Raw genomic sequence first — 16290 nt, forward strand, 5'->3', positions numbered from 1 at the left:
CTTGCCCCCACCTCCCACTCCAACTCCTCCCATTCTGGAAGCTATTCTGGAAATAATTAGCTTCTCTACTAGGCTTTCCTTTTCAGAGTAAGAATAAAGGGGAACTCTGTGAAATCCTCGGGGAAGCTGCTGGCTGTGGGCTAGAAAGATCATGAGGACCAGCACCATCACCCATATCCATGGCTTGGGGCCGTTTTTGTTCTATTTTTATTGGCACTTGCAGTTCAATTAAGATAATTCAATTCAGTACAGTTCAGTTGAGGCAAACGACATCCTGAAGCACAATTATGCAAGTGTCGGTCTCCCCACGTCCCCGGGGCCATGTCCCTCCACAATGTCAGACTACGCAGACTTCAAATAGTCAGCTTCCTACATCAGCCCACAACTGCTTCCCTAACTCCCTGCTCACCTTGTTCTCCAGTGACTCTTGCTAGCCACCCCCTACAACCTCCAAACTTCCACTGAACGCCACAGCAGGTCCCCTGCTCTGCCCCCACAGGGGAAACAAGCCCCACCCTTGACCCAGTGCATCCTCTTCTGAGCAGCCAAAATGCAGACCTGCTCATGTGACTCCCTTCCCAGCTCTTGGGCCCAAGTCCAAACCATCTGGTGCAGCTTTCAAGGGTACCAGGCCTGCCTCTGCTCTTTTCATCCTCATTTCCCACCACACCTCACCTTGAACCCCACTTTCAACTCCAGAGCACATGGCATACAGAACATGCTGAGCTCTCTACTTAGGATCTCTCTCCCCCCCTCCTCCTCTCCACCCTCCCCTCTCTTAGCTACATGCACTCCTCCTTTAGAGCTCAGCCTGGTGGTGACTTTCCTTCTGGAAGCTTCCCTGCCCTGCCTACCACCCCACCCTAAGTCTACCTTGGATTCTCTGAAGCTCTGATGGTGCCCATGCCCCCCCAACAGAGGGCACCCTGTTGTCCTGGATCCTGGGTCCCCTTGTACACAGCCCAGGGCCACATTCCCAACCCTGAGAGACACCGGACAGAAGAACTTTGAGAGCACAAACCCTGTCTGCTTATCCTTATATCCTCATTACCTAGTGCGATGGCTGGCAGGGAATAAATACCCACAAATGGGAGAATTAGGCTGAATTCACACGGGTTCTGATATTTGTGTCGTTGTAGCCAATCACGCCATCATAATGGAAATGATCAACATGCCTGTTCCAGTCTGCTCTGCTATACAGGATGTGTGCTCCACGGATGTCTCCTGTCTTAAATATGTTTTTGGATTCGAAAAGGAGTTAAAACAGTCTACCAGTACTTGTGTCAATGCAAAGTGACAAAGTGAAAAAATAAAAATAAATACTCAGCTAGGATACAAGTGTTCATAGCAATATCACACACGATAGCCTTAAAGTGGAAACAAACCAAGTGTCCATTAGCTAAGAAATGGATAGACGAAATGTGGTAATATCCATACAGCGGAATACCACTCAGCCAAAAAAAGAACAAAATACTTGTTTGTGTTTTGTTCATGCTACAACATGGGTGAACCTTGAAAACCTGATGCCAAGTGAAAGACGCCGGTTACAAAGGGCCATGTTTTGTAGGATTCCATGTATTGGGCCTATCTGGAATAGGCAAATCTATACAGACAAAAAAGAGATGACTGGCTTCCTAGGAGTAAGGGTGAGACAAAAATTAGGTAGTGATAGCTAATGAGTACAGGTTTTCTTTTGGGGTGATGAAAGTGCTTTAAAAATGGTTATGACAACGGGTACCTAAGTCTATGGATACACTAAAATCCACTGAATTGTACATTTCAAATAGGTGAACTGTATAGTATGAGATTTCCTCCTCATAAAGGAGTACCCATTGCCAAGAGCAAACCCTGGGTCTTCTACAGGCTGTAGGGGCAGTACAGCTCTAAAAAGGACCATCATTGTCAATTACTAACAAGGAATCTGGGGACAGGTGTCAGCCAAGTTTTGGAAGGGCTGTATCAATTTTAGATATGGCAAATGCTTTTATATCCAAAAAGACTAACCTATTTAAAACCATCCTGGGAGGGAAGTGGGCTGAAAAATATCCATTTTGTTGCCTCTTCGGTTAGCAGTGCCAGGCCTGTACTTTGGGCGTTCACACACCCTTGGGCTCACCAAACATGTGTTTACAGAGTAACTGTTATGTAGCGGGCTCTGGCAGAGGCAGGAGACAGGACACAAAGCCCCTCCCTCTAGGATGCTCATTGCCCAGTCACACAGGGAACAAAAATCAATCTCCTCTAACCCACCCAAAGTAAAAACATTATGACTTATTCCAGAACAAAATTAAACTCCTTTTCATGAAACTAAAGAAGCACAGCATCAAAGGCGAGATCTTGGCACCATGCCCCAACAGACCAAAGAAAGTAAAATAAAAACAAGACATAATCTCTCCTCTTTATCGCCTGGGAACAGCTGTGTGTTCCTCTTACCAACCCACCTGCGGACATTCTGAGCAGCACACGGCGGGCGTGGGGGGCAACGCCCCCAAGATCTGCCACGTGCTATGCTCAAAGGATGAAGATATCCTGAAGGGAATTAAATCAGAACGTGTTTAATAAAGTGTTTAATAAAGTGTTTAATAAAGACCCCAGAATACTAACCGAAGGAAAAATGTTTGGTTTTTAGGAGGCACACGTCATGTTTGTTTATTTCCTTTAAGGAAAGGCACCTCTAGCCGTGACCCATCCCTCTATCACCATCTCCAACCCCAGCTCCGTAAGAACAGGCTGGCATCTGGGAAGTGCCCATGATCTGAAACCAGCAGGCCAGCGTTCACAATGCTCGGGCCCCACGTTCTCGATCAATAGAAAGGCCCCCGTCTGGCCTCTTCCGCACCCTTCTGTGTGTCCCGTTTGTGCCTCTGCCTTCCACCAGCCGACTTCACCGGGACTCTCCCCAAAACTCAGAGTGAACCAGGGCTTGAACTGCTGTGTCCATCATCTTCATGTCAAAGAGGATTGCCCGGTTCTAAGCCCCTATTTCTTTCATTGAACAAAAAGTCTGATCCTCTTTAAGCCTGAAAAGTGTTTAGATAAATAGACCTATTCCTAATTTTAAATATTTTTTAAAACTATCTGTGGATTGATCCCACTCTATATCCTAGACTCGGTCCAACAGAAGACTTATTCAGTTTTTTCAGATTTCTGGTGATAAGATGGCTAGTCCCACTACTCTTAGTTTGGATATTATAGTGAATACCCCTATTCTAGACCAAAAGAATGTTATTTAGTTCACTTCGACATTTTTATCATTTAGAAGTCACTGGCACATACAAAAACTAAATAAATATTTACTAAATTGAAATTGGATAAAAATATTAATATTCATCCCATATTATATGCACTATTATAGGAGATAAATAACCCTAAAGTATGCAGCTATTTAAAATGTAACTACCAGGGCATCTGCCTTCCGCTCGGGTCATAATCTCCAGGTCTTGGAACTGAGCTCCACATCAGGCTCCCTGCTCTGCAGGGAGTCTGCTTCTCCCTCTACCCCTCCCTCTGCTCATGCTCTTGCGCACACGCATGCATGCACTCTCTCTCTCAAATAAATAAAATCTTCAAAAAAAAAAAAAACGTAACTACCTACACCTGAAACAACTATTTTATGTCAACTGTACCTCAATAAAAAGACAAATATCCCATTAAAAATGGGTGATTTCAACAGATACTTCTCCAAAGCTATACAGACCACAAACAAGCACATGAAAAAAAAATGCATAGCATTAGTTATTACAAAAATACTAACAAACCACAATAATACACCATCACACACCTGTTAGCATGACTGAGGATCCTGCATTCTAGAAAACTCCTCAGTCCCAGGCAAATCTAAATGGTTGATCACCCTAAATTACATTTAAATAAAATTTTTTAACCCACGGAGCCACCCAGGTGCCCATAAATAAAATTTTTTAAAATGCAAACTAAATCTGTAATGACAAATTCTATTGGGGGCTGCACAGAATTGGACAGGGGGAGGAAGTGTAGAAGGAAGAAGTTATGCAGAGGCATAGGAAGCTTTTGCATGTGACAGATGCATTCACTATCTTGATTGTGGCCATGCTTTTAGGGGCATATATATATAAACGTCCAAACGCATAAAATCATATGCTTTAAACAAGTACAATTTATTGTAGATTAATTATGCCTCATAGTTTTGCAGTCAAATGCTTTACCACTGAGCTATACCCCCGTGCCTCATAGTTCTGTTAAAAATAATCTTGGCCATAAAAAAAATGCATGTGTGTATATATATATATATATTAATGTATATACAAGTTTATACATACATACATACACATACACGTAACTACTAACCCTGACCTGGCCACCTAGTATGCTGATACCAGGGCAGACCTAACTGACGCTATAATCCCAACCTGAGCTCATTGCTTACACAGGAAAACAAGAGACCAACCTACTAAGGAGACTGTCGTCTCCAGACAGCCCAACACTTACCTAGTGCAGCAAGAAAAGCTGCTGGCAGCAGGTCGCAGCCCTCAGAGACCCTGCTCTCTCAATATGGGACAGAGAACATCCACAGCCTTCTGACTCTAAGAAACCTACTCCATTTCTCTTCTCACGACCCTCAGCCCCGGGGCCCCCACCCTGTGCTAGATATGGTCCTTGCTGGATGGTATGTCTTTTCTACTCTGGCCGCAATCTGTGCTCCCTTCATCTTTCTTTTTCTGTTTTGTTTTCATTATATTGTTTCCAGATTTGTTGAGGTATAATTGACCTACAATCACCTGCACATATTTAATGGGTACGATTTTATTAGTTTTGATATGCATTTATGTACACACACACATCATAAAACCCTAAGTGTAATCAAGATAGTGAACACATTCATCACCCCCAAAAGTTCTGTCACGACCCTGAGTAATCTATTATTCCTCCATCTCTCCCAACTCCGTCCCATCCCCTGGCAACCACAAATCTGTTCCTACTATAATCTGCTTTTTCCAAAATTTTATGTAAATGAGATCTTATAGTATGTATGCTTTTTCATCTTCTTTCATTCAGCACCATTACTTTAAGATTCCTAATGTTACATGTTATCTATTGGTAGTTCAATGCTTTTTATTGCTGAGCAGTGTTCTGCTCTACAGGTATATCACAGTTTGGGTTTATCCTCTCACCATTTGGTGGGTATTTGGTTTGTTACCAGTTTGGTGCTATTACAAATAGAGGTGCTATGAACATCTGCGTACAAGTTCTTGTATGAACATATGCCTTCATCTCTCTTCAGTAAATACCAAGAAGTGGAACAAATGGGTCACCAGGTACAGGTACACTTAACTATTTAAGAAAATGCCAATCAGTTTTCAAATAGTTGTACATCCCCTCAAAAAAGGAGTACCAGTTTATATTCCCCCAACCCAGTAATGTATGAGAATTCCCCTTACTCCACATCCTCCCAAACTCTGGATATGATTAGTCTTTTTAATTTTAGCCAGTCTATTGGGTATGGTTTTTCATTGTGTTTTAATTTTAATTTCTCTAGTGAATAATTTTATCATTTCATGTAATTATTTGCCACCACTGTATCTTCTTTGCTGATATATCCATTCAATCATTTGCCTATTTTAGTTTAAGCACCATTTAGTGAAAAGATCGTTCTTTCCCCACTACCTTGACACTGTAAAAAACTGCTTCTTGTGTGGCTCTATTTCTGGACTGTATCCCGTTCCAGTGATCTATATGTCAATACATGTTGTTTTGATTATTATGGCTTTAGACTAAATCTTGAAGTCCAGTAGGATAAGTCATCCAACTCAGTTCTTTTTCAAAGTTGTTTTAGCTATTCTAGGTGCATTATATTTCCTTATGAATTTAAGAATCTGTTTATAAAAAAAAAAAAAAAAGAATCTGTTTATCAACTTCTACCCAAAAAAGCCTGAGATTTTTACCAGAATCAAATTGAATCTAAAGGTCATTTTGAGGGAGGACTGAGCTCTTACCAACAATGAACCATCTAGCTCATTAACATCTCTCTCCATTTATTTAAAAATTCTTTAATTTCTCTCAGAAGTATCTTGAATTTTCAGTCTCACACATTTTGTCAATTTTATTCCTAAGTTTTATAATTCTAATGCTATTATAAATAGTATTGATATTAATTTCAATTATCATTTGTTCATTGCTGTCATGTAAGAATACAATTGACTTTTATATATTGCCCTTTTATCCTACAACATTACTAAACTCATTTTTTGTCGACTCCTTGGGATCAACTACATCAATTAGGATGTTTTCAGAGGTTTACTTCCACCTTTGCAATCTGGATGCCTGTTATCTCTTGTCTTACCTTATTGCATGGGGTGGAATTTCTAGTAAAATGTTAAATAGAATTAGTTAGGTAACCATTCTTGCCTTGTTCCTGATTATGATTAAGTATAATATTAGCTGTAACTTTTTCATAAATATTTTTATTAGGTTAAGGGAGTTTCCCTGTATTCATAGTTTGTTTAGAGTTTTTGGCAGTATAAGATAGAGTTTTTGGGTATAAGATTTTGTCAGATTGCCAGCAATGAAATTAAATCAGTAATCCAAAAACTTCCAACAAACGAAAGTCCAGGACCAAACACCTTCCTAGGCAAATTCTACCAAACATTTTAAAAAGATTTAATACCTATTCTTCTCAAATGAGTCCAAGAAAATTGAAGAGGAAGGAAAACTTCCAAATCCATTCTATAAGCATTACCCTGATAGCAAAATCAGTTAAAGACCCCACACAAAAAAGAGGACTGCCGGTAAATATCTCAGATGAACATAGATGCAAAAATCCTCAACGAAATACCAAGATCCTCAACAAAATACTAGCAAACTGAATCCAAAAATGCATTAAAAAAAATCATTTGCCATGACCAAGGGGGATTTATTCCCAAGATACAGGGTGGTTCAATATTCACAAAACAATCAACATGATGCATCATTTCAATAAGAGGAAGGATAAAAACCATATGATCATTTCAATAGATGCAGAAAAAGCACTTGACGAAGTACATCATTCATGAAAAAAAGCCCTCAACAAAGTAGGTCTAGAAGGAACATATATCAACATAATGAGGGCTGTATATGAAAAATCCACAGGGGCGCCTGGGTGGCTCAGTGGGTTAAAGCCTCTGCCTTCAGCTCGGGTCATGATCCCAGGGTCCTGGGATGGAGCCCCACATTGGACTCTCTGCTCAGCGGGGAACCTGCTTCCTCCTCTCTCTCTCTGCCTGCCTCTCTGCCTACCTGTGTGCTCTGTCAAATAAATAAATAAAATCTTAAAAAAAAAAAAAAAAAGAAAGAAAAGAAAAAAGAAAAAAAAAATCCACACCTAACATCACCCTTAATGGAGAAAATAAATAAGTAAAAAATAGAAATAAGTAAAAAATAGAAGACATAAAGAGACATTTTTCCAAAGAAGTCATACAGACACATAAAAGATGCTCATCATCACTCATCATCAGGGGATGCAAATCAAAACTACAATGAGATAACACCTCACACCTTTCAGAATGAGTAAAAACAACAACATAAGAAACAGTAAGTGTTAGCAAGGATGTGCAGAAAAAAGAACCCTCCTGCACTGTTGGTGCAATGCAAACTGGTACAATCACTGTAGAAAACAGCATGGACATTCCTCAAAAGGTAAAAAATAGAACTATCCTACAATCCAATAATTATATTACTGAATATTTACCCACAGAATACAAAAAAAACACTAATCCAAAGGGATACAGTCACCTCTATGTTTACTGCAGAAGTATTTACAATAGCCAAATTATGGAAGCAGTCCAGTGAAAGATGAATGGATAAAGAAGGTAAGGTATACATACCCAATGGAATATCACTCAGCCATAAAAAAAGAATGAAATCTTGCCATTTCAAACAACATAGGTGGAGCCAGAAAGTATAATGCTAAGCGAAATAAGTCAGAGAAAGATGAATACCATATGATTTCATTTATATGTGGAATTTAACATAACAAATGAACAAAGGAAAAACAGAGAGAGAGAGAAGCCAAGAAACAGACTCTTAATTATAGAGAACTGGTGGCTACAAGAGGGGAGGTGGGTGAGGGAATGGGTGAAACAGGTGATGGGGAATTAAGGAGCACACTTGTCCTCATGAGGACTGAATAATGTATAGAAGTGCTGAAACACTATATTGTACACCTGAAACTAACACTTTATGTTAACTATACTGGAATTAAAATTTTAAAGTAAAAATAATAAACTTTTAAAAAGTAAAAAACAAATAAAGTATGTGTAAAATTTGGGGTTATTTATTCCTTAAATATTTGGTAGCATTTTCCCAGAAAAGCCATCTGGGCCTGGAGTTTTCTTTGTGGGAAGATTTTTAACTGCAAATTCAATTTCCTTAAATATATGGATGTCAGGATTTTTAGATCTCTTTTTGAGTGAGTTTCAGTAATTTGTGTCTTTTAAGGAATTTTTCATCTAAGTATTCAAATATATTGGTATAGTATGACCTCATTATTCCTTTTAATATCTTCAGAATAGTAAGGTAACCTCTCTCTCATTCCTGATATTAGTAATTTGTGTCTTCTTTTGTTTATTCTGAGTAATCTGCCTAGAGGATTATCAATTTTATTTTTCTCAAAAAAATCAGCTTTCAGTTTCCTTGATTTCTATTGTTTTCCATTTTTGTTTTATTGATTTCCACGCTATATCATTTCTTTTCTTTTGCTTACTTGGAGTTTCATTTGCTCTTCTTTTCCCAGTATTCTTTTTTTTTTTTTTTTTAAGATTTTATTTGTCTATTTGACAGAGAGAGATCACAAGTAGGCAGAGAGGCAGGCAGAGAGAGAGAGAGAGAGAGAGAGAGGAGGAAGCAGGCTCCCTGCTGAGCAGAGAGCCTGATGCGGGACTCGATCCCAGGACCCTGAGATCATGACCTGAGCCGAAGGCAGCGGCTTAACCCACTGAGCCACCCAGGCGCCCCTCCCAGTATTCTTAAGGTTGGATGATAAGGTCATTAATTTGAAACCTTGTTTCTTTCTAATATGGGTTTCAAGTGCGATAAATTCCCCTCAAACTATTGCTTTAGCTGCAACCCACAAATTTTGCCATAATATACTTTCATTTTTAGTTAGTTCAAAATATTTCCTTCTACTGCTTTTGATTTTTTTTCCTGTGATCCATAGGTACTCAGATGTATGTTATCTTGTTTCCAAATGTTTGGAAAGTTTCCAAGATCTTTTTTTTTTTTTAAAGATTTTATTTATTTATTTATTTATTTATTTAAGGGAGATCACAAGCAAGCAGAGAGGCAGGCAGAGAGGGGGGGGGACGCAGGCTCCCCACTGAGCAGAGAACCGATGCAGGACTCGATCCCAGGACCCTGAGATCATGACCTGAGCCGAAGGCAATGGCTTAACCCACCGAGCCACCCAGGTGCCCCTCCAAGATCTTTTTATTATTTGTTTCTAATTTAGTTCTACTATGTCAAAGAAAATACCTTTATAACGTAAAACCCTTTTAATGTATTTAGACTTGTTTTATGAGTCAGAATATGGTCTACCCTGGTAAACACTTCCTGAACACTTGAAAAGAATAAATTTTCCACTGTTGCTGGAGACCGGGTTCTATATATGTCAAGAAGGTCAAGTTGGCTGACAGTATTGTTCAGGTCTTCTCTATATTTACTGATTTTCTGTCTACTCACTCTATATTGAAAGAACTGAGAGAGGGATATCAAAATCTCCATCTCTAACAAGAGATCTGTCCATTTCTTCCTGCAGTTCTACCAGGTTTCGCTTCATATATTTTGAAGTTCTCTTTTTAAGGTATAGGTGTTTAGGATTTTTATGTCTTCTTGACAAATTTACCCATGTATCTTTATGAAAGAAACTTCTCAATCCCCAGCAACAGTCTTTGCTCTAAAATTGACATTTTCTGGGTCACTCAGGAGAGTATGCAGCTCTTGATCTCAGGGTCTTGAGTTTGAGCCCCGTGTCAGTTGTGGAGATTACTTAAATAAACTTAAAATTGTTTTAAATTTATATTTTCTGATAGTAATGTAGCCTTTCCAGCTTTCTTTTGATTAGTCTTAGCATGGTACACCTTTTTCCATCCTTTTACTACTGACTTATTTATATCTTTATATTTAACTGGGTTTCTTGTTAGCAGCAAATAAGTGCATTTTATTTAAGCAATATTTTCCTTTTAATTGAGCTATTTAGCACACTTACATTTAATGTAATTACTGATAGGACTGAGTTTAAATTTACCATCTTAAGTATTTTTTAATTTGTCCTATCTATACTTGGTTTATTTGTCCTTTTTTTCTTTGTCAACTTTTAGATTATTATTTTTTTTAAGATTTTATTTATCTATTTGACAGAAATCACAAGTAGGCAGAGAGGCAGGCAGAGAGAGAGAGTGGGGCGAAGCAGGCTCGTGCTGAGCAGAGAGCCTGTTGCAGGGCTCGATCCCAGGACCCTGGGATTATGACCTGAGCTGAAGGCAAAGGCTTTAACCCACTCAGCCACCCAAGCACCCCTGGATTATTTTTTATGGTTCCATTTTATCTTCTTTGCTGGTATTTTAGCTCTGTTATTTTGATGGATGCATTTGGGTTTACGATGTACATATTTAACTTATTGCAGTTTATCTTCAAGTAATACATAGCAACTCAGGTACAAAATAAGAATGAAATACTTCCATTGATCCTCGCTCAGCCTTTGTGGTCTCATCGTACGTTTTACTTCCACATAAATCCACAATATGTTATTTTTGCTTTGAACACCAGGCTATCCTTTAAAGATAAATACTTTTAAAAAATAAGAAAAAAAATCATTATATTTACCCTCATTATTACCATTTATAGATCCTCTTTATTCCTTTGCACAGATCCATGTCTCCATTTGATCTCATTCTCCTTCTACTTGAAAAACTTCCATTACTGTTTCTTACAGTGTAGGTCTGCTTGTGGTGAATTCTTTCAGGTTTTGTATATCTGAAAATATTTATAGTTCCCTTCATTTTTGAAAGACGTTTTCATCGTGTAAAGAATTCCTCACAGTTCTTTCTTAAAATAATTTAAAGATGCTATTCCCTTGTCTCCTTGACTTACATCCGAACAGAAATTCACTGTCATCCTTGTCTTTGTTCATTATATATAATATATTTATTCTCTGGTTGCTTTTAAGACTTTTCTCTTTATCACTGGCTTTAAGTAACTTGATTATGTTGGACATTGGTGTAGTTTCTTCATGTTTCCTGTGCTTGGGATTTATTGATCTTCTTGGATTGGTGTGTTTACGGTTTTTATTACAATTGGAACATTTGCAACCACTGTTTCTTCAAGTATTCTTCTACAGCCCCCCCATGAGAGATTTCAAATTCATGTATATTAATAACTACAGTTGTCCCACAGCTCACTAGTGCTCTGTTCACTTTTTAAACATTTTTCTTTCCATTCTGTTTTGATAGTTTTTATTGCTATGACTTCACATCCACTAATCTATTCTTCTGCTTTGTGTAATCAGATTGTACAAGCGTTGACAATACTGACTCCATCTTTGGTCCTCCATCTTGTTCATGCCTGGACAATGACCTCCCTCGGGGCTACCTGCTCCAGGCCCCATGGAGGTTAATGTAAGCACTGACTGCTACGCAGGAAGTCTGATTCAGATAATCCCTACAGAAAAGGTATCACTTTAGAAAATTAGTAGAGATCCTCTGGCGCACAGATGGTCTCACTTTAGAAAACTACCCTGTGACCTGACCACCATGTCCCTCGCTCTATATAAACGGGGGAATACAGTCCAGACTTGGCAGACAGCAGGGGTAGAGAGTAGCTGTGACTGTCTGGATCGTCCCATCTGCCCAATTCCTCCGTCAGTAAGTTCCCGTAAATAAAACTGTGTAAATGGTATGGAGTGGTTTGGACTGTTTGTTGGTCTCAAAGTGCTTTCTCAGTCTGGAGGATATTATACTGTCCCTCTTCCACCTTATAACACAGATAAAAGCTCCATGGAGTAGAATTTTCACATCTAGAAGTTCCGTTTGTGTTTCATATTTTCCATGTCTCCTCTAAATCACGCGTGGTTTCCTCTACCTCTTAGACTTATGGAAAGTAGTTACAGTAATTATTGTTACTATTGTTTTAATGTTCTTGTCTACTAATTCTATCACCTGTATCACTTTGAGGTCTTTTCTCATTTACTGGTTTTTCTCCTCACTATAGGTCATGTTTTCTGCTTCTCTGCAGGCTTGCTAACTTCTGATTGGTTATAAGACATTACAAGTTTTACCTGGTTGCGTACTGGGTATCCTTGTATTCTTCTAAATTCTCTTGAACTTTGTTCTGTGATGCAGTTAAGTTACTTGACAATGATTCTGATCCTTCAGGCATGCTTTTAAGTTGTGTTTGGTAGGGCCAGGGCAGCCTTTAGTCTAGGGCAAGTTTTACCTCACTCCTGGCACAACACCTTTTTGGGCACTATACCCAGTGTCCAGTATATTACAAGGTTTTTCCTCTGGCTATGAGAACATGAACTACTCCTGGCCCTGTGTGTATGCTAGGGATTATTCTGTCTGCTCCTTTCTGACGGCTCTTTCTCTGTCCTTGGTTAAGTTATCTTTATAAGCATGAGATTAGTACTCAGCTGAAGACTTGAAGGGCATCTGCTACAGTTCTGCAAAGCCTCTCCGTCCAGTTCTTCCCTCACCAGTAGTCTCCTCCCCTGCAAATCCCAGCTGTGTTGGCTTCCCAAATTCACAACTCTGTCTCCCCAGTGCAGAGAGACCACGGATGTCTATTTGGCTTACATCCCCCTATGGAACCTGGATGTTGGCTCTATGTAGTAAACCAGATGATAAAGGGTTCACTTTTGTTCATGTCCCTTCTCTTGGGGATCACTGTCCTGTGTGGTTTGTTGTCCAGTGTCCAATGTCTATTTTGTACATTCCCTTGTTTTTCTCTAAGGTGGGAAAGTAGATTCTGTCCCCATTTTTAATGTAATGCTACAAATACTCCAGAACAAAAAACCACCTAAACCTTCAAATGCCTAAAACCTAGCACAGAAAAGACCCCTCTTTCCTCCTGACAATGGAAATTTTCCAAGAGAAACAGAATCCCATCTTCCTAAACCCATTTGGCAACTGCTACCGACTACCAAGCGGGACGGGAACTTTGTTAAAAGATTTCCTAAATGGAGATTTACTGTAAACAAATTCCACTCAATTTACCACTACAAGTGGTAATTACCTCACATGCCTGACTCACCCTCTGTAATTCTCCTAATACAGCAGCTCTGTCACATGCTGCAGGAGGAATGCCTCAGCCTTAGTCTTTCCCATTTGCACAGATGATGCTTCTGGCTTTCACAACAACACAATATGATGTCTCAGAGACTAAGGTAAGGAACCTTGCCAAACACAAGGCTTTATACTGCAAAGTGTTGTAACAAGAAGCAAATGGCTTTCCAAGGAGTGCTTTGCTGCACAGAAAAGAGTTCTAAATTATTTCTGCAAGTAAGAGAAGCCCCATAACCTGGCATTTGATGATCTTCCTTGGCCAAGATGGGAATGCAATTTTCAAGCAAATCCCCCTTTAACACAGGCAGACATGGTGGCACACAGGGGAGGTAAGGTCTGTAGGAGGGTTCAAAAGGATCAGGAGAAGTGGATTTTCTTCCATGATCACTTTCAGATGTGTCAGAGGGACATTTTTTTTCCATGCACATCCCCTTAATCTCTGAGGTAAGCTGGGCCCTTGTATTGTGTTGTAAAAGGTGAATGGTAACAAATGTCAAGAAGGCGCCAGAAGTCCCAGAGCATTTAAGGAGTCTTCCTGGCTTTCCCTACAATTTTCATTTGTCCAACAATTGACCTTTTCTAGTCACAGATTGTTTTCCTGAGCTGGTGTTGAGAGTGCATTGGGTCTAGGGAAAATGTCCTGTCAGACAGGTAGGGCCAGAGTAAAACCCAACTCAGCAGTACCCAAAGGTTGTCTACAGGATCTCTGCACCTCGCATGATCTTCAGATTCCTTCTTTGTTGGACCCCCTTCCCCTTCCATCAAGACTTACCCCAGAGCCAGCTATGTATCTCCATGCTCTATCCCAGGGCTATTCAGAGTGTTACCAGTCCACAGATATAAGTAGAAACTGAGGGTGAACACTGGGGAACTCTTACAGCAATTGACAGAATAATTTTAAATCAACTTAATGTAATAACAAAAAGCTAGCCTTGTATTTTGCAGTTTTATTTTTCCTAATAATGTTTTTATTATATTTTATCAAAGTAACTATCTATAATAATTTAGAAACTAAAAAAGAAAAAGAAACCTGATCCTTCACCACAAATAGCTTGAGAAGCACTGCTCTATAGGTGTCCCTTTCCCCTCCCATCAAATCTAGTGCCAACATCCAAGAGTATGTGGGGTGTTAGACATGCAGAAAGGTATAGGCTACAGAAGGAGAAGTCAGCTGGGCCAGAAACTGGCCACAGGTTCTGCACTGAGCTTTAGCTTCAGGAACTGCTGCACTGGCTGATTTAAAATAAAGTAGCATAATACGATCCCACTGATTCCTATTATTTAAAACATGAAAGTTCTAAGATGAGATAAAATCTAGATAGGAAGGCCCCAGATGATCTTGAAATGGAGTTAGCTCTAAGTCATCAGTTTGAGGATTCAAACTTGCATATCATATTATTTCAGAAAGAAAGAAACCAACAAGAGTAAGTAGCAAAGCGATTACCACCAGGGATAGCAGCTGGACCAAATAGCAGGTGAGACAGTAAACTGAACAGCGTGAACACTACATAGAAACTTAGAAATGTGGACAAAACAGCACCACATTTATTGCAGCAATGTTTACAACAACAACAATAAAAAAAAACCTGTAGGGGACGCCTGGGTGGCTCAGTTGGTTAAGCAGCTGCCTTCGGCTCAGGTCATGATCCCAGCGTCCTGGGATCAAGTCCCACATCGGGCTCCTTGCTCGGCAGGGAGCCTGCTTCTCCCTCTGTCTCTGCCTGCCACTCTGTCTGCCTGTGCTCGCTCTCGCTCCCTCTCTCTCTCTGACAAATAAATAAAATCTTTTAAAAAAAATAAAAATTAAAAAAAATTTTAAAAACCTGTAGTTAAGTAAAGGTCCATCAATAAAGAAATGGTTGAACAATTTAGACAATGTCCTCACTCAAAGACTGAGTTAGATGTCTCCCAGTTTTACAGCATTTTGGGAAAAGTAAAAAAGCAAGACACAGAGAAGTATTTGTATATTACATTTCCCAATTTTTTAAATGGTGGGGGGAGGGCTTATCTTTGTGGATATTGAAGGTGCGGTATTATTTTAAAAGATAACTAGAGGATGGAAGAAGGTATGAAGTGTATCCTCCTGCAAGATTAGCAGCTTGGTGTTGGGGTGGAAGGGTCAAGCAAGGGTTAAAGTCTTTATAATTTTTTATCATAAATGACCATAAAAAATGTTATGCTGTTTATGTAAAATGACATGTATAAGCTTGTATGTGCCTGGATGTCTCTCTCTATATGTCTGTATACATACATACACCTATCGACCAATCCATCTCTATCTACCTATCGACCTACCTACATCTGTCAAGAGCTGCCTATCTACAGAGAGCTGTTTGAGACTGGTCACCAGGGCGCCTGGGTGGCTCAGCTGGTTAAGTGACTACCTTCAGCTCAGGTCATGATCCCAGGGTCCTGGGATTGAGCCCCACACCAGGCTCCCTGCTCTGTGGGGAGCCTACTTCTCCCTCTCCCTCTGCTGCTCTGCCTACTTGTGCGTTCTCACTCAGTCAAATAAATAAATAAAATCTTAAAAAATGAAATTATAAAAAAAAAAAAAAGATTGGTCATCAAAGGTATGGTGGTTATTTTGCCCAGGCACAGGGGAGAATCCTGGTGATTTATTTCTTCCTTATATGTCTTCCTCTTGTTTGAATGTTTACAGTAACCAGGGATTACTTACATAATAAGAAAAAAGCAGGAATGCCACAACACCCATGATACTTTCAACTTCTCTCTTATTTCCCGCCTCTAACCCCTGTGTTTCTTTCAGGTCAGGCCCTTCCCCCCCAACCCCACCCGCTACCCTCACCCCCACCCTGGTCCTAAGCACCAAGTCAGTTCTGGCTCTCACTGTCCCGGGCCCCTGCGCCTGTCTCTCCCCTCTCCAGCCAATCCTTCACGTGGCAGCCAGAGGGACCCTGATGGAGGACCTATTAGATGACACTCCCCCATGTGCACCTCTCCTAGGGCTGCTCAGAACCTGAGGGGCGGTTCTCGGCCG

At 39.9% G+C, this 16290-nt stretch overlaps 1 protein-coding gene across 1 annotated transcript in view; it reads right to left on the reverse strand.

Moving 5' to 3' along the window:
• ESR2 (estrogen receptor 2) overlaps window positions 1-16290 on the reverse strand; it is a 69425-nt gene that overhangs the window by 6154 nt on the left and 46981 nt on the right. The window lies entirely within an intron of this gene.

Source organism: Mustela nigripes, chromosome 13 (assembly GCF_022355385.1).
Source record: "Mustela nigripes isolate SB6536 chromosome 13, MUSNIG.SB6536, whole genome shotgun sequence".
In the NCBI taxonomy this organism is placed as follows: Eukaryota; Metazoa; Chordata; class Mammalia; order Carnivora; family Mustelidae; genus Mustela; species Mustela nigripes.